Source organism: Heterocephalus glaber, unplaced genomic scaffold (genome assembly GCF_053883595.1).
Source record: "Heterocephalus glaber isolate CG9 unplaced genomic scaffold, H.glaber_assembly_v1.0 deba00000331, whole genome shotgun sequence".
Lineage (NCBI taxonomy): Eukaryota > Metazoa > Chordata > Mammalia > Rodentia > Bathyergidae > Heterocephalus > Heterocephalus glaber.
The window spans coordinates 17265469-17291950 of record NW_028258142.1 but is presented as its reverse complement, the minus strand read 5'-3'; positions in this window follow the sequence as shown (position 1 = coordinate 17291950).

Below are 26482 nucleotides of genomic sequence, written 5' to 3'. Positions count from 1 at the left end.
AGGAGAAAAATATCATTGTGAGAAACTGATAGACTATCAGAAAAGTAAACCCATTTGGCTTTGGTACTTGTGTTCTCCTTCCAGTAGTATAGTTTTGATGACAGTGACTTATCTCTTCTAAAGCTGACTGGGATCACATTATTGTCAACACTCTTTATTGTGCTGTTGAATGTGACTGAAGAAAAACAAAGCCCCATTGTCTGGTCACTTTTTAATTAATGACTACGGACTTTCAATAGGCATTACTTTTTCTTCAGAATCGTGCTATATTTTCATAGTGTGGTCATTCTCTCAAGCTCCAAATGACCAGTTGTTCTCTACCCTCACAATCATTTTATGTCCTTCAATTTTATTTCGCTAAGTTAATCAAAACAACAAGAAGAAAATTACCAGACCTGAAACCTGACCTTTACTGATATACTCATCTCTTTCCATGTATGCAATCTTAGCCTCCACTATAGGTTCACAATCTGCTCGTATCTAAAGTGAATTCTTTACTCATTCAATAAGTTCCATGCCATCTTATCCATTCACAAACCTTCCTTTAACACTTCCTCTCTCCTTTTTACATCATTTTATTGTTCTCTACCAGATGATTCATATTGGCATAATATAAAGTTCTTTCACCCATCTAAGCAACAAAACATAATAAAAGAATTAATCTTACAATTTTTCTCTAAGTAATCATTTCTCACTTCTTTTTGATCACTCACTGTTTGGCTTTGGCTTTTTAAATCCACAACAAACCACTTTTCTCAAGGCAGCAAATGACTTCCACATTACTAAATCTAATGGACTATTCTTGGCTTTTATTTCTCTGATGCAGGAGCAGCATTTTATACCAATGTTCACCCCTTCCTTCCCAGTATATATTCTTCATATGACTTTCAGGCCACTATGCTCCTTTGATTTTCTTGCTGCCTCACCATCACTGATTCTCATTCTTATTTTCTGTTTCTTACAAATTTTACTTGACTTCTAATGTTGTTAATTATCTTTTCTTCACCCTTTGCACTTATTATTCTTAATTTTACCCAGTCTTATGGCTCAAGTTGATATTTATATTCTGAAATGTTCTTCCAAATTTTATACTTCAGCTAAACATCTTACTGAACTCCTGATTCATGGCATCAATATGGGACACTAGGGGAGGGATGATGGGTCACAACTGTGCTTCCTATAGTTGCTCAAAATCTGGGCTCAAGAATGCTTTTCTATCTGCAAATCAGAAGACTGAAGGATCATTTTGGAGATCACCCCATGCATCACCCAAGGTGGAACACTTTACATCATCACATGATCTCATGTAAATGCAAGGGGGCTGGAAAAAGTGGAATAATTCATGGATATTTAGTGCACACATAATATACTGCCACATTAGAGTATGTGTATTGTTATATTTATAAGAAAGATAATGTTTATAAATCAGGCTCAATATTTATAGGTCTCATCCTTGGGTAATAAAACTGTATGTATATGAATTTGTACCTTTACTTCTAAACATTTCCTATGCTCCATAATGAACATATACTGCTTTTGTAAAAAGAAGAGTGTTCATTTAAACTGTATAACTAAAAGGAAAGACTGTTGTGGTCAAAGTGTGGCTGTCTACTGACTAACATTAACATTTAAAGAAAGGGATGAGGAAGAGAAGGGTGTGGAGAAAATCAAAGCAGAATGGACAAAGAGTGATGAGGAGATTCAGTGGAGAGGAAAATGTGAAAGCCACTGGTGGGGCGTGAATATGATCAAACTACATTATATATAATATTGAACACTTTGACCAAAAAATGTGAACTAGGAGGGAGAATGAGTTGAAGGGGTTAGTGGGGAATGATTAAAGTATGTTATGCTCATGTACCAATCTGCCAAAATTAAGCCCGTTAATCCATATAACTAATGTGAACCAACAAAAATGTGGGGATAAAAGAAGAAAGGGACTAATTTTTAGAAGAGTCATTAATTTGTATAAGAGAGGGTAGAGTAAAACAAATTTGAGAAGCAGATTTGTGGTCCTCAGCCAGGTGTGGAGGTGTGGGACTTCCCAGGAAGAGGTCTACAGTGACAAAGGTAAAGAAATGGTTCATAGGAATGAAGAAGAATGGATTAAAGGGAAATAGTGGTTACAAAAATTCAGCTTCAGATAGTAGCAAAGAAAACCTTGTGTAAAAGACAAAAAAAGTGCTGAACTGTTAGCTTATACTATAGGGAAACCTAGGAATATTGTTAAGAAGCAAATGTATGTATTGTGTATGTTGTTACCCTTAAAAGATACGTTTGACAATTCTCTGAAGCCCTATATTTTTAAGCCTATGTAAGCAGTTAGGAAAGAAGATTGGTTTGAGATGGCGGTATTTGTATATACAGAAGGAGATGTAAATGCTGTTTGAATTTATAATGCCAGATTTGGAATTGATTCTTTCATGTCAGGAAGAATGGGTTTTTCTGTTGTATCTAAACTAAGATGTTGGTTACTGATGTTGACAGCCTGAAGTTAAGGTGAAGACTCTGTCTTGATAAAAAGAAGATAGAACTAATTGTCCAACTTGGGCAAGGTTTATTTTATTGACAATAGTAGATTCTTGAATAAGCCTATTAAAATTGCTTGAGTTTATTAGTTTCTCTATATTTTTTATATATAGATGATCTTAAATGATTGCTAAGAGGGCTATACCAAAATCAGAAATCTTGCTTTGCATGTGGCAATTTAGAGATAATTGATCACCATTTTCGGAAGAATTTCAAAAGATTATTGGGAAGGAAAGCTCTCATGTGAGTTGTCTAGGGGTAAATAGGAAGAAAAGATCCCAGAACAGCTGTTTCAAGAAGCCTGACTTCCAAGAGAGTGGGGGAGATCTTTCATTACTAGAACATTCAAGTGTGTGTTTTTGCATACATGCATACATATTTTAAAAACTTCCACATCAGATCTTTATTTCTTACTTTCCTTTAACTATTCTTTTAAAACAACAGTTCTTAAGCAGAAGGACCCGAGTTCAATCCCCGGTACAAAAACAAAAAACAAAACAAAACAAAAACAACAACAAAAAAAAACAGTTCTTATTGAATTTGGTGCTAAAATGGAGAATTTACTTGAATCAACGAATACTAACGTAAGGCTACAAACGTCTTGAAAACCAAGGCTAAACAAAGAAAGCTGTTGATAAGGCTACAAGTTGATTCTCTTCAAAGTTTATATTCTTTAAGTACTCAATGAAGTTATATAACAGAGCTGAAGAATCTAGAGAAAAAGGGGGTGCTGATGATAACACTTTCTTCTGAATGACAAGACTCAAAATTTCTATCTTGTTCAGGAGATAATTTACTAATGCTCGATTGCTATACCTTGAGAATACCTCTTGAGAATTTCACCTTCATCTCAAATACCTACAAAAGCTTCCCAACATAGGATCATTTTGAAGAGCTTCTGCTGAATACATTATTCTCCTCTCATGCTTCTTGTGAATTTTTTAGATACCCCTGTAGATATCTGAGCATCCAATATGGGAATGTTTTGCTTACAATATCCAGTCTTTAGATTTGAGTTAAGTATATACTGCCTCACTCATCTAACACTGGTACTGTATCTTTTAGTTTCCTATTTCCCAGGATGCTCTAAGATTAGATGATAAACTGACTGGGCATGATGCATGACTAGCCAGGAATAGAATGCAAGATCTACTGATTTCAGTCACTATGCTTGTAGTAGTCACAACCAGACCATAGATGAATGATTTAGCTACATCAAAAGTACAAGGAAAAGCTCTATGACAATCTGAAGAATTATTCAGCTGTCAAAAACTGATAATACAGGAGGGAAACTTCCAAATTATTCTCACAATAGGAATCAAGAGAAGGAAACAAAACTGAGAACAAAAAGAGATAGAAATGGGGGAGATTATTTTTTCTTTCTCTGAAAACTATTTTGTTTTTACTCCTGTAAAAATCACACACTAAAGGCTTCCTTACTAAGACCTTTGCCTGACATTGCCATTAAAGAAATGGATTATAAAAGAGCAGAAAACGCCAGCCCTGGAGGGCCTGTGAAAATGCTAGTCATAGGGAATAGGAATTGAAAAGCAAAGTCGGTGTTTGCTGAATTTATCTTCTCTGGTGCAAAGGCATTTTGCCTTCTCTCCCCCTCAAGCCCATGGGTGGAAGCAATGAAATTCAATGACATAACTGGGCCAGTTGCTTTTTATTTCGAGTATGCTGTGAGGAATACTTGAAAGCAATCATCTGTGCTCAGTAATTGGCTGATAAAGCTCAATATCCTCAGCAATTACAGTCACTGTTCATTCAGGAAATTCTCCATACATCATTTAAAAGGAGGGCAAAATTGTAAATTATTATAATACCAACCTGTGCAGTGCTAGTAGAACATGCTGTTACAATGTTAGGAACAAAGATTTAGACACTGAATGGAAATTCTAGTCAGAGCAAACACAGGTCACTGCAGTTTGAAGGAGAACTGAAGAGAGGAGCTAGTGGAGGAAGGACAGTTGTGGTGACCCTGAGTCATCCACAAAGCAAATTTTGTGCTCAGGAAGTCAGCCAAGAATGATGTTGCAGGGATCATGGTGAGATTTATATGAAGTAACCACAATAGATGCCCACCTACCTGGATTAAGACAGCAAGAACACATATAAATTGTCCTAAGTATGCCTGTCAGTCACAGACCTGGAGAAAAACTGATTGCTAGAGAATGACCTTAAATAACAAAACAAAACATGTAAGTATTACATGGTCAGGTGCCTTTTAAGGAGTAACTGGCTGGGCGTGGTGGTGCATGCCTGTAATACCAGAACTTCGGAGGAGACTGAGACAGGAGGAGCACCATGATTTTAAGGCCAGCCTGCACTATGTAGTGAGTCCAGGGCCAGTCTAAACTAAACTATACAGCGAGACCCTGTCTCAAACAAAAGGAGTAACTGAATATATGGGCACAGGAATAAAAAGATGTTAATTTTATATGGAGACACGCAAGGCAGACATTTACTGCTACGTAGCATCTAGTTAAACTCTCAACCTCAAATTTATAAATCAGATTCTATGACACAAAATGCTAAGTGATTTGTCCAATGGAATATTGCCTTGGTGGCAGAACTGACATTAAAATTTAGGTTTCTTTATTACAAATTCAGTTATCTTCTCAATATAACATATAGCCTTCCTTCTCATTGCTCTGTTTAGTGGTTCATATTGTTATTCAGAAGTATTTACTCATTCAGGTTTATGATAACTAGTCTTGTTTTACAGATCCACAGTTTAGTAGGCTCTTCGTCAACTTATTTTTAGGGCTCTCTAGCGAGTTAGCTTCCGTCCATAATGTACATGTTAAAATGTGAAGAGTATCATTTGTCCCGGTGCACTCAGTTTGTCTGTGGATAAAGATTTGTTCTCTATTTCTCAGGGAGTCAGTGTCATTAGTGGAGTTACTTTTAGCTGAATCCTCCCCATCTTACTGAAATGACAGAGGGTAGAGAGCAGAGGCTGTTCTAGAAATGCTTAGGTTCTGGGCTGGGGATGTAGCTCAGCTGTACAGAGCTGCCTGGCAAGTGGGAGGTTCTGAGTTCGATCCCCAGTACCAAAATATAAAAGCAAAGCAAAGCAAAGCAATGCTTAGATTCCTTCACTAATATATTTCTCAATGTTTTAACAAAAGGAGTATACTCTGGGCCCTCTCGAAATTTTGTGTGTGTGCACTCGTGTGTGTGTGTGTGTGTGTGTGTATCTGTGTGTATCTGTGTGTGCAGGGATGACTTGGCATAATATACCCACTCCTACATTGCTATCTCCTTAGAATCCTTCAGATTCTTTCCTGTACCTGTACTATGCCAGGAATGTTCTGACATCTCAACCTCATTAAATTACTTCACTCTGATAAATCCAAATTTTAGTCAACCAATCAGGAGAATTGTCCCTACCAGATGCATAGGCCAATGCATTAAATTTAGAAGCTCTGATAAATGTACACATATCAACAAAACTGATCAATAAATTGGGCTGTCTTACATCAAATTCTCTTAGAATCCATTTCCACATAATACTTCCTGGGTTAATGCCAATACTAATTAATAAAGTAAATTAATACAAATGAAAAAATCTTGCAATTCTCTTGGTTAATAGGCTATTTCTTCACAGCTAAGTCCTCAAACTTACCACCCTGAACCACCCTCATAGCAAATACTTATTATGGGTCTAGTGGGAAAATTGGGTGGACAGGTCCTCTTAAGAAGAATAAGTATCCACTTGGAAGAAAATTTCCCCAAGAGAGGTCATTACAGTGTCCTCCAGTGAGGAAAAGCTACAGTTTTGGAGACTTAGGAGAGCAGGCTGATTCTACTAGCAAGAAAGTCTCCATATTCTCAGCTTTCTCTCACTCCACTCAAATATTACCTTCTCAAGTCTCAGGAACAAAGGTCATGGAGATAGAATAGTATATTTTTATATATGTACATATCTTACCTTCTATACCAAGTGCAAGGATTTTTTTAAAGTACAAGGAGTAGATTAATTAAATTGTGAATCAGTGCCTGGCAAATAAAAGGCAGTAAATAATTGTTAATTGAATAATGAAATCAAGGAGGCCTCTTTCACTTCCAAGTATGTTGGCAAATATCCACTGCTTATTCTTCTGAAAATGTTGAATTTTATACAGTCTGCTATAGCTGTCACTAACCTCTCTTCTCTTTCACTCTTGTTCAAGTCATTGATCTGCCGTGTGGTGATGCAGAGATATTTATAGTCTATCCCAACCACGACTGAAGGACTAGCTCTCAGAATGAGTTCAATTTGGGGAGCAAGGGTATACTCAAGTGGGAAGACATTATTGACTGAATTTTCTATTTTGGCATGTAAGGACACCCTGATGACTGCAGGAACGTGAGCTTTGTTCTCCAGCGTGCCTGTGATGCTTCTGTCACAGTGCACTAGGTCCATTCACTTAGAATAGATGCTGGATGCATTTGGATCTCCTAAGGAGCTCAGGGGCCTCTTGTCCACCATCCCTTTAGGCATCTTCTGTAAGAATCTAAGTTGCATGCTGTGGAAGTATAATTTTGATGAGAGCCTCTAAGGACTCTGCGAAGTGTCTGTGAGGAAAACATAAGGACCTGTCATCCTGCATAGTCCAGATGGAGTCTCTATATAATGATTTCTGGAATTTGTCAAATAGAGGAGCCTTAGCCAATGGGGTATGAGGCCGTACAGAGAAATTAAATATTCAATAAACAGCCAAGATGTGCCTTGGGAGAAGTCACTCACATCAATTGTGAGGAATGAGACAGGAATAAAAAAAAAAGAGAATGAGTTAGGTGCCGTGGAGAATGTCTGTAATCCTAGCTTTTTAGGAGGGAGGCTGAGATGCAGGAGGATCGTGAGTTTAAAATGAGCCCAGGAAACATAGCTGGACACCAATTTTGAAAAAAAAAAGCCAAACCCAGGCACCAGACCCCATTTCCAACTCCATTCTCATGTGCATACATGCATGTGTGTGTACTTGTACTACTATGGTCTGAATGTGTTCCTTAAAATTTATGTATTATCAGCGTCATCTCCAGTGCAACAGGGCTAGCAGATGGGGCTTTATGGGAAGTGTTTAGGTAATGAAGGACCACCCCCTTCATGAATAGAGTAAGGCCCTGATACAAAGACTTAACTAGGGAGCTCAACCCTCTTTGCCTTTCCACTTCTGCCCCAGGAGAAACAGCATTTCTCTGTGATGGAGGAAATAGCATTTAAGGTGCCATTTTGGAATCAGAGACTACATGTTCATACGATCCCTTGTTTGATCTTACCCACTTTCAGAACCATGAGAAAATAAATTTCCTGTCTTCATCAATTACCTAGTCTGAGAAACTCTGTTACAGCAACACAGAGAAACTAAGACACTTATCTTTCTTATCGTCCTTGAAGCAGTAGGTCTGTGTAGATGGTTTTCTGGTCAAATAAATATGAGAGAATGTCTTAGAGAAATTTCTAGGAAATATATATTTTCTCCCTGACTGAAAGAAGAAAGCTCTGATCTTTACCTCTTCTGCTAGCCTCTTTTACCAATATTTTTCTCCATTTCTTACTTTCAAATATTGTTATAATGCTTGAAAGTGCAGTAGTCACTGTCAGTTCATAAGATAATAAGTGTCAAGGAATAAAAAAATTGCTAAAGATGATATATCTGAGGATGAGAAGAACATATATTTAATCTCATTAACAATAGCTTAATATTGGTAATTATTTACTTATACCAGTGTGGCAACTCTTTCTTGCTTGCTTTTATTCTACTAAAAACCAGTAAATACTGTATGCTATGTGCTCTACTTGCAAGATTTTGACAAAACTAAATTTCCATGGATCTCAGTTTGTTTAACTATAAGTTGGAGAAAATACCTTCTTCACAAATGAAAATCAAGTGATACATGCAAGTAATAATGCTAGATGAATATGTTATCTTCTCAAGATGATTAAATGTATTTAATATGAATATTCCAGTTTTAGAACACAGGTTTCATCATTAATGAAAGAATAATGCTCATATTTAGATAGCAGGGTCTTGTGAGATATTAATTATTATATTTGTTCTTTCCACAGACTCACTTTGTATCCTCTAGCAAATCATTTAACTTCTTTAGCCTCTGTTTCCTTACTGGAAAATTTAGAAGTGGTTTTTCCTACCTGTGTAATGGGGTTGTAGAATATTTGATAGTAGAAAACATTGTAGAATACTTGATAATTTTAAAAAACATATCATAATATGTAAATGTATATATATTAATATACTGCTAGAGATGGATGTGAGGCTAGATGTCCGTAACTACATCTAATATGGAGATTAAATACTGAGAAACTGAATAACATTCTGTCCTGCTAGAAAAAATTCTGATTAGGGATTTATTTTATTTTTATATTTTTCAACATCTGTTTTGAGACAGATGAAGAGGTATGTGTTTTTTAAATTTTAAGAAGTTGCCACATTTTATGTAAAATTAATTTATCGTGTATTAGTAATACAATAAGAATTGTATTAATTACTTTTAGATTATGATCTCATGATAGAATGGCACAAATAGGTGTTAGGAAATTTTATGAATTATGAACACCTCAAAGTAGGGCTATCAGTGACATGAGGAAACATAAGAGAAATTTGAAAAAATAAATTAGACGTATTTGTTCTGAAGAAATCTTCATACACAATACATTTTAATAACTGTGTCAACAACCTGTTCAGTGTTATATTATGAAGGAAGGTTATTATTCATTTCTATTTTCCTGAGCTACAGCAAAATACAGATAGATATAGATAATACAGGACAGTGTTTATCTCTATTAGAAGACACATGTGTGTGTAAAATTCTGATGTTTAGAAGTAAAGTTCTGCTTTTGAAGGTGTAGAAGTGTTACAAAGTGGATTTCAAAATGTTTGGTTTGACTTAAAACTTGAGGTGACTTTCTCAAGTTTGATTGACCCCCAGAGCATGACAATATGTACATTATTTACACCAGTGAGAATACATCCTGTACTATGTTCTCTGCGTATATGAGGCTTTGCAGTCCTCCTTCACTGTAATTCGTGATACTTTTGCTTTGGCTTCGAGTATGTCCTAATAGTGTTCTGTAAGATCTCTCTCTCTTTCTCTCTCTGTCTCTCTCTGTCTCTCTCACTCTCAAGCACTGTTCTTTCCAGATCGAGACATCTCTCCAGATTTCACTGCCCTTGCTTCTCACAGAACTGACAGCCCTTGCTCTGACCATAAATGTTATTTTTAAACCTTTCTTTTCTTACTGCTACAAGTTTTGATAAGGTTTTGACCAGTAGGACAATTACTGGATGCTGCTGCCTGTCTGCAATCTTATCAGACTGCCTCTCCCAGAGTTTCTACCTCTCTTATTACCTTCCTATGGAGCTTGCACTTGGGAAACTTTATCAATATTAGGAGCAAAAACTTATGCTGGATAGAAAAACACTTCTCCTCTCCAGAATCTAGTCAAATCTAATCCTTAAGATAAATGACTATTAATATTGTTACAAGACTGATAAAAGCTTACTTAAAATATAAATCAGATTCAGACATTTCATTTGACACCATTCGGCTTATGGTGTTAGACTGCTGACTTCCTGCTAGAAAAAAAAGTGAGAGAAATGTGCCTGCTGACACTTTCTCCATATGATCTGGGTCATTAGGTCAACACACTATCATTTGTTCTTCTTAAACCATCCCATTGCTTTTGATGATAATACTTAGCTGCTTGGCCTTCCATTCCAATTCGATTCCAACCCCAAATAGACCAATTCTGAGCTTAAACACAGATACAGTTAGCAACCATCAAACATTCTTTAAATTCACACAGAAAACATCCTCTCCTTGTTTCTCTTCCCAGAAAAGCAGATATAAGGGTGAAGTAGTGTTCAGATTCCAAAAACAACTTGCTGCTTGTCTTGAGCCCTACACTACTTTAACTGGAAAATGTTACTTTGAAAACCCATTTACATACATATTTCTAACATATCTTATCTTTATTTATCATAGTCATCTCCTTCAGTCACAAGATCTCTTGCCTGAAAATAGGTAGGAGAACCTGATAGACTAGGGGAAGTACTGCAGATTAAATGCTCATGTAAATTTGCAGTATGGCATGTTTTAAAGTCTGTTATTCTCACTGCTGATGTAGGGGATTATCCTAACAACTCCTGTAAATACTAAATGGAATTATGCACGAAGAGCCCATCAATGTTAATGGGTGAATAAACCTTACAGTTTGTTAAGTAATGAAACTTCTATTCGGGAAGGGTGAGCTACTTAATGTAAGTATTAGGCTCAGAGTTTACCTGAATCAAACCTCTTAATGGACTACTTATTTTATGTTTTACACAGGTGAATAATTCAGTCTTGGTATATGCACCCTTAAGCAAAGCAAATTACTTATTTGAAGTATTTGGGAAATAATTTGAAATATTCTGTTTCCAAACTCAACAGTGTCTTTGTTGTCATTTTCAAAACAGTTCTAAATAAAACTGATAAAAATTCTCTTTATTAATAGAACTGAGAAGTACATCTGGAAAAAAGTCAAGTTTAGATGTCCTGTATTAATTTTACAACTGAAGGCAGTTTGTGTAAGAATCAACAATGAGGCCACTTATTAGTGATTATTGCTGCTAATTTTGTGGTTTATGGAGCTCAGTGTTAATTTTTTATATCTTATCCAATGAAGTGCATTTGACATTTGTGTAAGTTGCTTTGGATAAGACTTAATACAAATTACATATGCTTTCCTTGGAATAAATTATTTGCATCCAAAAAGAAAATTATGAGAAAGATTTCTAAACAAACAAACAAGCAAAAAAACCTTTCTTCTTTTCTTTCAGTTTCAAGAGGAGGTAAATGTCCATAATACACATGCAACTTAATTCCCCATCTCAGTGCTGTAATTTCACTATTCCTATTTGGGAAGATTGGCCATTTTTCCATGTCCAGTCATAAAAGAACATAACATGATTGAGACTACTTTCCTTTCAGGAAATTAGCTTTTGACTAAAATGTGCTGCTACCGTTTTTAAGGCAAAGCTCTTAAAAAGCTCTGAATATTAAGAGCTGAATTTAAAATCAATTTCTTATGAAATAAAATTGTTTCAAAGTTGCAATTTTTTTCAGAGAGGAAGAGTATCTTAACACAGGCAGAAAACAATGCAGATTTTTTTTAATCTGATGAATGAACTTTGGTTTAAGCATCATTTCCATCAGCCAAAAGTGTCCCTCAGGTAAAAGGAATAAGACAGCTTTCTTCTGTCTTCCCCTCTTGAAACTCATAAAAAAAAAAATGAAGAAAACACTAAATCCAAACAAGAATTCTATGTTCTACGAACCTTGGAGATATCTGTAACCCCAACTCATAGTACATACAGAAAGTAAGTTAATGATGAAGAAATAGCAAATGGTTCAGTGGGAGAAAGAAGGCCCAACCCAATGTCCACACAGGCAGCTACTGATGTGAGACAAGTCAATTTACCCTACCGAATTGGAGGCACCACACAGCACAATGTGCCAGGAAAACAAAGAGATTGCTACAATGTTGCTCTAAGAAGCATCTGGGCCCCGTAAAGCCACTTTCTCTGAATTGTTGGGCATCTCCTCTGCTGTACCAACCACACACACTTTGAATTGCAAGAGATTCAAAAAGGCAATAAAAAATGGAAAACGAAAAAATTTGACAAATAACGAAAGCAAAATCCTTGGAGCTGAGCACATTTATATTCTGACACAAGGGCTCTTCAAATGCCAATAATAAAGGTAGATATATAACAATATTTATTGTTTTAAAATTTTTAAATATTTGGAAATAAATAATATTCCTCAAACAGCAGTAAGAGTAAAAGCAAACACAAACAAGCAATAAAAATCAATACAAAACAAAATACAAACAAAAACAAAAAGAAACAGAAAGATGTGGTAAAAATATTGAAGGTGAATTCAAAAGGTAAATGTCAAATCACTAACTAGAAAATACTTTTATAGATTTATTTTTTAAAGAATTATATCCTTCATATTTGAGGAATTCATAAAAATACAAAAAGCCTGCTGGCCTAGGGCTGAGTGTATTGCCCAATGGCAGGGTGCTTGTTTAGAAGTTACCAGAACCTGAGTTTGATCCCCAGCACCACAAAATAAACAAATACATTAATTAATTTAAAAGTCCACTATCTATTAAAAAACAGAGTATCTAGACATATCAAGAAAGAAAGTACACATAGTACTTTAAATAGCACAAGCCTTAGATGCATAAGAGAGATACAAATTAATATGAAAATGAGGTAATTTTGATCTGGACAGGTTGGCAAAAAAATTAGCAACTGAATTTGGCAAAGTTGTTAGGAAATAGATCCTTTCATATAAATATGATTTGCATTTAATTGGTGCAATATTTATAGAGAGACCATTGTATAAAGAATTTCATTGGTTCTCTGCCTTTTGACTAAGATTAAGTGTATTGTATAAGAGTTTTATATACACTGTACTTACTGATGAAATGGAAATGCTTAATACAGAAACAAGTACAAAAAATGACAAAGTTAATACATAACATCCATTTAGTGGACTGCTATATAATCACAAAAAAACCCATGTATTGACGTGAAGAGACTGTCAGGATAGACTATTAAGTGAAAAATCAAAGATGCAAGTACAGAGTGCAATATGTTTCTTTTTGAATTGGAGAAGGGCAGAAAAGATAAAATTTCACTTGTATTTGCATTTTTAAAACTCTAGAATAATATATATTAAATTATTAAAAGTGATTCCTTTTCTAGGGGTTGAATGTAGACTTTCTCTTATTTTATATAAATGCCATTGCATTCTTTGGCCATTTAAGTTATATAACATCTTTTAGAATATAAATAAAAAATTAAAATGTACTGTTCTTTTATTCTGAGAGTTTAGTTATTTCCTTGATTTGTAGGCCTGATTATTTAGAGTTCAACCTGAATGTGTTGTTACAATTACAGGCTTCATGTTGATGACGGGGAGACTATTAGGTTTGGGGGAGTGGACAGTATGTCCCCCAAAGATCAAGCATGTCCCCCAAAGGCCTCACTGGCTCCTGCTTTTGGAAGGGGGCATTACAGGACTTGCTGTTTGGAAGTGGGGTCTGGATGCAAGAGGCAGATCACAGGAACATGAATTGAAAGGGTGTGTCTCTCTCCCCACCTCCCTTCTGGCTCTATGTCTTGGCCACCATGACAGGAGTGGCTTTGCTCACTATGCCCCCTTCCACGCCAATTCTGCCCTGGAGCTGGCTAACCTTGGACTATATGCCAATTCTGCCCTGGAGCTGGCTAACCTTGGACTATAATGTAAGCCAAAATAAACCGCTTCTCCTTAAATTGCCATGGTTGGCAGTGACGAAGACAGTGACTAAGACAGCATGGTATGGCATATGTTGGTTGTGGATTTGTGGGTTGGGGTTGAGGTACCATGCTGGAGCAGTGTGATGCCACCTTTTCAGAAAACAAGTAGCTTTAGCTCCTACTGGGAATTCCAAGCAGCTTCCCTAATCAGATTATAGCTCTAGATAGAAATCATTATATTTTCTGTTTAACCAACAGCCAAGAAATCTTTTCTCCAGCTTTACTTTCCATGATGTTTTAAGACTATAATTGGTGTTTTACATTCATTCCAAAATACAAAATTGTATATATAATATCAAATATGCTTTTCCAAGTGCACACTCCTCACCTGCCATCAGATTCTAAATGGCCTGTGTTTATTATTATGGGCTTACAAGGATTCCCCTGTCCCCTCCAATTAAAGGCAGACTCTGTTTTAAGCTTCTGAGGCTGCCCTAACAAGGTGACTAACTGGGTGACTGCTTAAAGCAACAGATACAGTTTAGTTCACAATTCTAGAGTTTTGGAGTCAGCAATTCAAGTGTCAGCAGGGCCATCCTCCTTCAGAAGACTCTAAGGAAGAATCCTTTCTTGCTTCTTCCTAGCTTCTGGTGGTGGCTGAAAATTCTTGGTATTCTTTGGCTGATAGCTTTCTCCTCAAGTCTCTGCTTCTGTATTCTCATGACATCCCCATGTTACTATTTGCCTCCAAATCCCTAACTCTTTATAAGAACTTCAGTCATTGGATTTAGGGCTCTTCCTAATACAATATGACATTGTCTTTATTACATCTACAATAACCCTGTTTCCAAGTAAGATCATATCCAAAAGTTCCAGGCTTTGGGTAAAATTTGAACATATCTTTTGAGAGCACATAATTCAGCCCACACAATAGTTTACACTAAGGACTATGTCAGGTCCTGGAATGTAATTGCTTAATAACATTGCTTACAGCCCAAAGCAGTTTCTCCTTCCACGTTCAATTATATCAGTGCAATTGCACAAGCTTGAAAAAATTCAGAAATATTGATTATATGTATTTGAAATGGTCAGAGTTCATAAACCTATATCATGAGCCGTGGTTTAAAACCTCACTGTTCCCGTTTATTCTGTTGCTCCTGTTTTTGATCTTGAATCCTTTTTTCTTGTTTATGTGCTACTCCACATTGTTTCCACTATTCAGGCACAAAAACCAAGTCCTCTACTGTTTTAGTGTCAGTAAAACAACCTAGGTTTCTGATTTAAACAAACAACAATTAAATTATCATTCAGGAAGCCACTGCCCTTGTTCCTGCAAGTGTTGCTTGTTTTCCTCATTTCTGTGTCAAGACTCTTTCCCTGTGTTGTTTTACACAGGCTCTATTTCTACAAAGTGGATTCTGCTTTATTTACTTTATTTTTCTTGGTTTCTTTTTCTCAGCCTTCTTAGTATTACCTAGCCTCTTGCTGCTATTTCTTTCACTGATGCAAACACATAAAGCTCTATTGCTTTTTGCTCTTTCAGGAAATCACAGAGTACATTTGGGTGTTGAGTCATCTCATCAACTTCCATTGGAGCATTTAAAAATATATTACAGATTCAGGAAAAAGTCTGGACAAAAAGTATTGCAGTTAATTTCAAAGATAAGGTTGTGTATGATTTTAACTCTTTCTTTCCTTACCAATCTTTTAAAATAATTTTTTCTCCAAAGAATTTATTTTTTTGGTACCAGAGATCAAACTCGGGACCTTGCACTTGCAAGGCAGGCACTGAAACCACTGAGCTAAATTCCTGGCCCCCTTGAAAGAATATGGGTTCTACTGTCTTGATGTAGCTGCAAAATATATAGTTCTTTGAGGTAAGTAAATGGTAATAATTCATTGAGAATTAATTCTGCTCCATGGAAGACATTAGGTGTTGTGGTAGTAGTGTTTTTACTCCATCTAAAAGTGGATTCTGCTTTGTCAACAATGCTGTGATATAGGCACCACCAGAATGCCCATATAACATAAAATGAAAGTGACATTTGAAAGATTATACAATTTCCAACTATCACCCAACTAGAAAGCTAGGGAACAAGGATTTGAACTTAACTCTGTTAGTTCCAAAAGAGCTTGTTTATTTCCACTTATCATGTTTTCTTTGTTCAGAAATAATTTTTAAGAAAGTACAGTGTTTGCATTAACTCTATATAATATATATTTATATATAAAATGTATCCTTAATGAATATTTAGTAGATGAATATAGTTTAATTCATGGTTCCTGGTATAAATAACACTACACCGTTACTGGTAATGAATATTCTGAAATTCACAGATAATCTTTCGTTCTTCTGTTCTATGTTCATCATTGTTTTCTTCCACATGAGCTTCAAGCCTCTCATGCTACCACATTTGTTTCTTGCCTCCTAACTTACAGTCTGATCCTAGCTGAAATTCCCATTGCTCTGCATGAGAATCTCCCACATTGCCCCTTTGCTGCCCTGCTTCTTCTTATTAAATACCCTTCCCTCAAGACTTGTTCAGTCCTAAAGTTTTTAGACATCATCTCAAATTTGACCTTTGGGACTCTGCTCTCTTTATTGCTCTAGCTTTTATTAAGACCTACTACCTCTGAAATCCTGCAGTGTGTGTGTGTGTGTGTGTGTGTGTGTGTGTGTGTGTGTCTGTGTGTGTACTGCCATTTGGGTCTTGAAAAGTGGTCTCTTATTTTCACATTGTATGTTTAAGATGATCTCACCCTTAATTAACTGAGAGTATCATTTATTTATGGATCTATGGGTATTGCTGGTTCCTAACACTGTAAAGCCTTGCACAATGGTGATCAGTTTTTTTTCTTACCTCATTTAGTTTATTGGTACATTTTAGGTATAAAATATATTTACATACATCATTGGCATCTTGTACCATTACATGAGTATCTTGGTTCTTATTTTTTTCCCCTTCCCCTGCCATCCCTTCACCCCTCCACCCATCCCTATTTGGAAAGATTTTGTTTCCATTTTTTTCCTTTTCTCATATTTTATCTTTTCCCTTCTTTCCTTTCCCCTACAGCTCCCACTTCCCCTGCTCCTTTAGACCTTTATGTCCAATTACACCATATAAATTACATATTTTTAAAATTACAATATCAAGATCTAGGAGACAATACCATAGATTTTACAGAATTTAAAAGGATGTAGAAAGCATATTTCAAAAATCTATTTTGAAATAAATTTGACAACTTCTAAGAAGTACCTTGGAAGGCAAATTAATGAAACTAACTCTGGAGGAAATATAAAATTTGAATAGCACCTATTAAAGAATGTATATGCCTAGCTTGAAAAACAACCTATATGACAACAACAGGCTTGTATACATTTTAACTGATATATTATATAAAACATTTAAAGCAGAAACAAAAAGGAACACTTCTCCCATCATTTTAGGAAATCAACATTGTGCTAACCCCAAAACTGGTTAAAGATAATAGAAGAAAAAAGTATGAACATAGATAGAAATTTGTTTAACAAAACAAACTATTAGAAGTCAGATCTGGCAGTATGTAGAATGTGGTTTTATTATAGGGTTGGTTCAGCATTGGAAGATTCACCCCCAAAAGTCATCATTTTAACAGAGGAAAGGAAAAAGCCATATGATCCTGTCACTAGTTGGAGAAAAAGTATAGGACTAAGTTCTACAGCTGTTCATGGTAAAAGCTACCAGAGGACTAGAAGTAGCACAGAACCTTCTCAACAGATCAAAATCATGTACTCCATACTTCCAACAAAACCACCTTATATGAATGGAGAAGATACAATGCTTTCCCCCTAACGTGGAGAACAAAGGCAGATATGCCTACTCTTCATCTGTCTATTAAACTTTGAAACATAGGTCCAAACCAAAATAGTCTGGCAATAAAATGACACAATTAGGACAGGATTGGCAAGGTAGAAGCCAAATCTTTCTATGTAGATGAAATGATCATCTACAGAGAAAACACTAAGAAATCTCTAGGAGCCCTGAGAACTTGTATTTGAATTTAGCAGGATTAGAAAACACAAGGTATATATAAAAATTCAGGTCTATGTATACTTGCTATAAATGAAGAATTGGATATTGAAATTTAAAAGTTATGTAGGAGTAAAAAGGACATAAAAAAGTTAAAAAAAAAACAAACAGTGTTGGAAGACATTTAGTACCTAATTTTAAGACTTCCTCTAAAGCTACAGTAATCAAGGCAGTGTTGGTGTAAAGAAAGACATATAGATCATTGAAATAAAACAGAGAATCTAGAAATAGAACCACACATAATTGGTCCACTAAGTTTTGAAAGATTTTTTAACATTAGCATTTTATAGAATATAAACTCAATTCAAGAGCCGAGGAAAAGATAATGTTTTCAGCAAATGGCACTAGAACACCTGGTATTCATATATAAAAAATTAAACTCAACTCTTTACTTCCATACATAAAAATAACTTGAAAGGATCTATGAACCTAAATATGAAAGACTAAAAGTATAAAACTTTAAGAAGAAATTCTAAGGGAAAATGTTATGAATTTAGGGTAGGCAAGGACTCTAAATGACATCATTAAAATGAAAAGTAGTCCTTAAACAGACCATATTTACAATGCATATAACCTATGGCCAGAATATATAAAGAACTCTTACAGCTCATTAATAGTCAACCCAATTAAAAAGTAGACACAAGAAGATGATAAATAGCTAGTACAGCACAAGGAAATGTGTGCAACACTAGAACCAGAAAAATACTAATCATGAACAATAACAATTATACACTCACTAGGGAGATGAAGTTAAAAGTTTTAAAAGCCTTGTCATAACTTTTTCTTTTTGTTGGCTTCTCCCTCTTTGCGTTTAATTTGTCACACCCAATGGATTCATTCTGCTGGGATTCCTGGGGTTGTGATCCTCATTGTCTTTTCCTAGGATATTCTCTAAAATTTTTTGGAGTGCTGGTTTGGTGTTCATGAAGTTCCTAAGGTGCTCTTTATCATGAAAGTATCTTATTTCTCCATCAATTTTGAAAGATAGTTTTGCAGGGTACATTGATCTGGGTTGGAGGCTGTTTTCCTTTAGGGCTTGAAATACATCATTCCAAGCTTTTCTTGCCTTGAGTGTTTGCATTGAGAAGTCTGCTGTGATTCTGATTGGCTTTCCTTTGTATGTGATTTGTTTCTTTTCTTTCATTGCTTGTAGAGCTTTGTTCTTTGGTTGGGTTTCTGGATTCCTAACTATTATATGCCTATGTGTGGAGTTTTTTTGGTCAAGGCTGTTTGGAGTCCTATATGCCTCACTTATCTGTATGTTAAGTTCTTTTCCCCTACTTGGGAAGTTTTCTGCCATTACTTCTGTGAACAGCTTTTTTATGTCATCTGCACTCTCTCCTGTTTCTTCATTGACTCCAGTCAGTCTTATGTTATTCTTCTTTGCATCATCTAGCAGCTGCTGGATTGATTTCTTGTGGTCATTTACAATTTTAAAGCATTTTTTTTTCCTAGTCACTAATTACAATCTTATCTTCTATATCTGAAATTCTGTCCTCACATTGGTTCATTCTGCTGCATAGACTTTGGATGGATTTTTTAAACTCCTGGAAATCTGTTTGAATCTGTTTTATTGATTCCATTTGTTTCCTATGTTGGGATTCCATCATGTTCCTCAGATCCTTTATTTTTTTTTAACCTGTGTCCTCTCTAGATTTATTAATCATTTATTAATCATTTATTAATCACTATGGGCACAATCTTTGCTGTTATCTGAGAAATTATTTCTGATTTCTTATTTTTCAGATCCTCTTTTGTTGCCAGTTCAGGGAGTCGAGGTGGTTTAGTATCAGATTGTTCCATCTCGTTTCCCTTTGGGATTGCTGTAGGTGATCTAGATGTCTGTTTTTGAGGATTGTTTACATGTCTTCTTATTTCCATGGGGCGGGGGGCAGTGCATCTGGTACCCGCATGGCTCTTCTCTTCTGTAGGAGCATGGAATGGTGGTGGGGGAGCCTCTTCTGGGTTCTGGGATTGGCTCACCTTCTCTGCCCTAGGAGCATGGAATTGAAGCTGATTAGTTTTAACTACTATAAAAAAGCAGCAGCAGGAGAGTGAACCAGCAAACCTTTGTGTTGTTTCTTCTTCTTTTCTCTCTCTCTCTCTCATCCTGGACAGACTATGATGTCTATTCTTTCTTCATTGTCCCAACATGGTGGAAAAATTCAAGTATGAAATAAGATTCATTAAATTTAAATTAAGGTTTTTTTTTTGAGAAAGTGAATTTTCAGAGCTGTATAAATAATACAATATAAGACTTAAAAGAGACTTAGAAAAATAAATTAATTTATACATAAATTTCTTCTTTCCAGGAGAAGGAAAAATAAAAGGAGGACAAAACAAGATAGACACAAATTGCTGGGTAAAAAAAACCAAGGAATTACATTTTCATATAAAGGTGTATACAGACTCTCCATTTTTGCAATAATTTAGTCACATCATTTAGAATTTGCCTTTAGTACAGTCTTTCTGGATACTTCAATTTATGATTTTATCTTCAGGTATTTTAAATGGAAATATTGGATCCTTTGAGCTAAGAGAAATAAAATTCAAAAATACATCTGAGAGAAAATTCATTATTTCATTCACATGAGTAGAAATTTTAGTTCTTTAGATAGCATATGTAGTACAATTTAAGAATACAAGAAAAATAAAACTTGAGTCTTGGACCTTTATATCTATTTTTTAACCTAAATAACCCTACAATTGTTCTGTTAGGATTTATGTATTAAAAAGGGAAAAATAATTATTTTCAAATGGTATTTGTTTTTCATGGATGTCATCAGAAAATAAGCATTAATAAAGAATTTTATTGAGATTGAATTTATAGGGAGAATATAATTTCTCCATTCAGTTTAAGGAAGTTTTGAACAAGAAGAGTAAGGAAAACAAGATCAGGCAAAAGTTAAAAATGATTTAGTTTGAAAATCCATAAAACAGATAGACACGTGCATACTGTTAGTCATATTAGATCTCAGAATGTAGGGATTGAAGAAGGCTCTGGAGATGAGGATCCAGGCCACATATACAAAGGATTTGTTCAAGATCAAAAGCAGATCTCAACCCGGTGCAGAACTGGTGCTGGAATAAAAAATAAAGGAATTTGGAAAATTTTCAATAGGAGTTCAAAAACACAAATTTAAGGTTTTTTTAATGGCTGATAATGAATACTAAGATACAATAATTTAGTTTTTTTTCTTTCATTTTGTAGGTTTTCTTTTCTCCTTTGGGAAGTAACCAGATTAAGCCAAACTATATGTACAACAGGGTAGACTTAATTCAGGGGCTTTATATAATTTCTTTCTATCCTTCCACTGCTTCATCTTAGGTCCCAAGGCACACTCATAACAGTTGGATTTAGAAGTAATTGACTTCTGACCATACTAATTACCTAAATTACCAAGTACAGTGATTAACAAACTGTTAAGGGTTGAATTGTGCTGCCCCCCAAAACAAATGTTGAAGTCTTAACTCTCAGTACCTCAGAATGTGACCTCACTTGGAAACAGGTTTGTTCCAACATATTTAGTTAAAATGAAGTCATATTGGGATAAAATTAGACCTTATTTCAATATGAATGGTGTCTTTGTAAGACAGACACATGGAGAGCACCCAAGGGAAGACATAGACACAGGGATGAAACCAAGGCAGAGATTGGAGTGATGTGATTGCAAGCCGAGGAATGCCTGGGGCCACTGAGGCTAGAAGTGGCATGAAAGGATCCTCCAGAGAAGCTCTGGAGAGAAGATAGCCCTGTCAACCCTTTGACTTCTAATTTTAAGCTCCGAGAACTTTGAAAGAACACATTTTGGTTGTTTTTAGTCACTCAGTTTGTGATGCTTTCTACAGGAGGTATATGAAACTAATACACTCAGTTAATCCTCATTACAGTCCATGTGGTTATGATGATATTTCTTTCCCATAAACCTAAGGATACTGAATCCCTGCAAGGTATAATATCTATTGCATCGTCTTCAGGGTCTGGCTCCAGAACTCTTTTTTTTTTCTTCGTTACCAGTGATTGAACTCAGGACCTTGCACTTGCCAGGCAGGTGTGGCGCTGCTGAGCTACATCCCTGGTCTTGAACTCTTTGCGTAGCACTATGTTGTACAGGATGTTACAAAACATTTTCTGGTTAAATAAATGTGCCTGAATGTGTAGTTTGCTCTATAGTGTATAGGTAAGTATAAAATCTTTTCTTCTCACTCTATTATATCAAAATACATTTAAAAACATTGCAATTATTTTTATAATTACTGCCCTACTCCAACCAATCACTCACTAGTCATTAAGCTCTCATTCACTTCTAATACATAACTTGTGACTATTTTTAAAACAATATCTTTATCTTTAGAAACAAAACAAATCTGGCAATTTCAGAACTCTGAAGAACTGTTCACCTCTGTGATAAACCAATTCTTTTTTTCTTGAAAAAACATTGCTAATACCTATTAAGTCAATATTTTCTGTAAGACAACATTTTGCAATTGAGTGGCTAAATTTCCTTTTTGCAAATAATAAATATGCAAGTAGGCTTTATCATAGTTCTCCATCTTTGGTTGAAATTTTTGTTCATGAACATTCCAGTTGGAGAAATTATGTCAAGTACTTTTCCAGATGCCTTTAACTCCTACTCTATTTTCCAGGAAATGCTCCAGTATTTCTTAAATGATAGGACACTTTCTCACTAATCATTCCCTCTGGCCCAGGAAAATGGTCTGCCTTGTAGAAGAGGTCTGAATTGAACTGCCATCCTTAGGTTAGGGCACAAGCGAAGAAAGCAGCAATAAAACGATTCCTACTGGTAAAGTGGCTCCCTGTTATTACCCAGTTAAGTAGAGAGAATCTCTGATGAGCTGGCCCAGTGTTACATGAGCAGTTGGGGAGCATGAACAGAAACAACTTCCAGTCTCCTTTTAAATCATCAAATGACTAGCAATTCCAGCAGCACTTTGTACCTATTGCTCATACTTAAACATTTCAAAACCTGACTACTGTTGAGGCCATAGGAGTCTTATGCTTTCAAATGAATAATTCTTCCTAGTCCAGAGGAAAGGCCTCTTAGGGAAAGGTTGAAAGAGAAAGTTAAGCTGTACTTTACAAAGGTCAAGCCACTTACAGCTTTGTCAGGTGCAGATGGATCCTGCACGTGCCTTGCAGAAGCGCTTGCAGGTGTGATGCTGTCAGGATGGTATGAGGTTAACAGGTTGGTGTGTTTCGTACAGGCAAAAACTCCTTTGCTTCTTCCTAGGCCCATACAGATGGATGACTATGACTCATGCAAAATATAGACAATGGGGTCAACGAAAGAGCCTGTTGACTAGAGAAAGTGCAACCTGATCAAAAGATCAAAACAATTATTTATGTATTACATGCTAATATCATTATTCCACAGGGGTGGAATAAATGAGTTTATTCCATCATTATTGAGTTTTCTTGGCTAGCAGGTAGGTAACTTGATTGATTTTGCTGGGGTTTATTTTTTTCCTCATATAAAATAAGAAAGTGACATCGTTCTTGACCTCTGATTATGTGAAAGTGAGGCACAAATTCAAATGCCATTAATAGAGAGGAAAAAGCCAGTCAATGGGACAATGATTCCATCATCAAATATTAGCTTACTGGTCCATGCAATGTGATTTCACAAGCTATTGGAACTCTGTTCCATCCTTTGTAAAATAAAGATATTTCTATTGACCTGCAGACCTGTTGAATTACCTGAGATTACGATTATAAAGCAATCAACTTAAATCTGTTGATAAATGGTTAACTTTCATCACATTCCATGTAAGAGACAACTCTCTTCTGCAGTCTCATACTCTTTAGCTTTTTTCCCCCTTAACATATAGTAACATACGTATATGTATATATATATACATATATATGTATATATGTATATATATATACATGTATATATATGTATGTATGTATATATATGCACATTCCCTTTAGCTAATTCCCTAATCATTTCTTTTAGACCAAGGGAGATGGCCTACAGTGAGGAAGAAACAGTTTCTGAATTGTAATCCTGGGTTTATGGCAAAAAATTATAAGTTTTCCAAACTGCAATTTTGATTAAATTCTAAGATAATACATAATTGACCCCGGTTTTCACAATCAAGTGTCCATCGAAGAATATAAAGTACACAGATGAATGAATGGTTAAACATTGGTGAAGCATCTATTGAGAAAGGCCCTGCACTGGATGAATGAAAGCTATCTGTGCACAAGCTTTTCGAGCCTTTGGGCTCTGTCTAGACCTGATCATTTATGCAAATCCTCTCAGCAGCTCCTGTGTGCTGGTAAAAAAAATATGATCTAATCATTTAGTAAATCATCTTTGAAAACTATTGTTATTCTTTTAACATAGAAAAATTTATAATCTGATATTGTATAACATACTCTAATATATCTTTCAAAGAAAAGCATGTAAAACATAAATTATCATCCCATTTTAAAATTAAGAAAAGTGAGACTCAGCAAATACATTTTTCCAGACTAAATGGAGGCAGGAACTAGCAAAATCACTATTGAGTCTTGGGATGTCAACTATAAAGCTACTGTAATAATCAATATATTATAAAGTCTAAAGTTTAATATGAAGGTATTCATACATTATTAAGAGTATGAAAATATGTACACAGGTAACTATTAGAGAAAAAACAAACAAAAAACTATATGAATGCAGAAGAGAAATCATGCTCACAAGGTACTAGGTAAATTACCAAGTAATCACTATGTGTTTGCTGGTCTTTGGGCTTGTCCTTGATGGAAAGGCAAATTTCTGAGAGGGGAAAAAGGGAAAAGGAGATGACTGGGGCAAATAAACTGTAGGAAATGGCATGGAGGATGATGTATGCTTGTGGAACATCAGTCACTGATTTCACTTAGAGCAAGGAAAAAAATGTTGAGGACAACTATTTAGATGTCCGGAATAGGAAATTATGGAGTCTTAAGTTCAAGGAATCTTGATTTAATTTGAAATACAAACAAATATCACATATGATAGTTGACTGAGTGTATGACATACTGAGAGTTGGTTTAAGAATTCTGTTCTGTTTAAGGTATAAGGAATAGAAGGGGAAAGAGGCTGTTGTAAGCTAAGAAGCAGTTGTATTACTGCTCATGAAAGGAAAAGAGAACAAACATTGGTTAAGCATCTGTTAAGGAAAGCCCTTCACTAGATGTAGATATCACACCACATTTTTAGTCCTAAAGATCTAATGAGGACATAGTGATTCAACTGTACAGAAGAGGTCACCGAGTCTTGGAGATCAAGTGGGCAAATGGTAAGGAACAATGACAGAGTTGGGATCTCAGGCTTTCTGACTTCAACCAGGGTTGAGTCAAAAAGGACTTGGTTGTAGCAATCTGAACCAATCCTCAGGAAGGGATAGGCTTCAGTGGAGTCAGGGATCTCTGGAAGAAGCAGCTGGGAGCCGCTTATGTTGTTTATGCATCTTCCTTTATGTTGCAGTCATTTCTTCATCTTGAAAACTTACTTTTCCAAGTCCCAGAACCATAGTTACCAGCACCTTCTAAATATTATATCTAACTTTGTCCATTCCAGAAACACTTAATGAACTATATCTCTCATAAAATCTTGTGTGGAACACAAGATTTTAATTATCTAGGTTAGGTATAGGTACAATTATCTAGGTTAGGTATAATATTCCTCTCTAGACAAGTGAATTCTAAGCATGATGCCATGGTATAATATAAGCAGAACACTAGGCAAACTCCTCTCTGTGGCTAGGTGGCATGGTCACATCTGAATAATACTGGAATCTCCTTTAATAAAGGTGGATGGCAAAATGGCTACTTTTTACAAAGAAAAAAGGGGCAAATCTTTCTGTTGGTAGCCACTAAATGTATTGTGTTTCCATTAAAAAAATCCTTTGGCCTGAACTTTCATGGCTTAAATCATAGAATAATCTATGGGGCCAGAATGGAGAAGGCAGAGCCAATTATAAATCATTGTTGAAATTACAGACCCAATCATGAACATTTCTTGATGGTCTTTTGTTATCAAAAGGCTTGCCCAAATAAGTTGTATTTAATTTTGGAATGGGTTTCCCCACTGGATTGCAATTCTTGTTTTTATTTTGTTATACCATGGTGTTATTTTATACAAGTAGTATATGTAAAAGCACTTGTTTAATACAATGACAATTGACCCATATGTCACCATCTCATAACAAGTGATGGCACACACTAATTATCTTTATCAGAGTTGGAGATGCTCAGAGTTGGGACTTCACCAGAAAGTAACATACTTTTCCCTATTGTTCTTCAGTATGTATTATTATTTGAGGGTAAGATTACAAGGAATGATGCAATCAAAATACCAAAATTTATTTATTAGTATAAAATGTGTTAACCAGGCAATCTAAGAATGTATTCAAGATGCACTTTGCAAAGAAGTTATATTTAACTTTCAAACTGTGAAGATCATCCCCACTGTATCTAGTGAATTATTTATTATATTACATATTTACAGAAGTTTACAGAACATTGTATTTTCACATATATCATCCCTTTTGATATTTATAACAATTTTCCAAAATAACTAG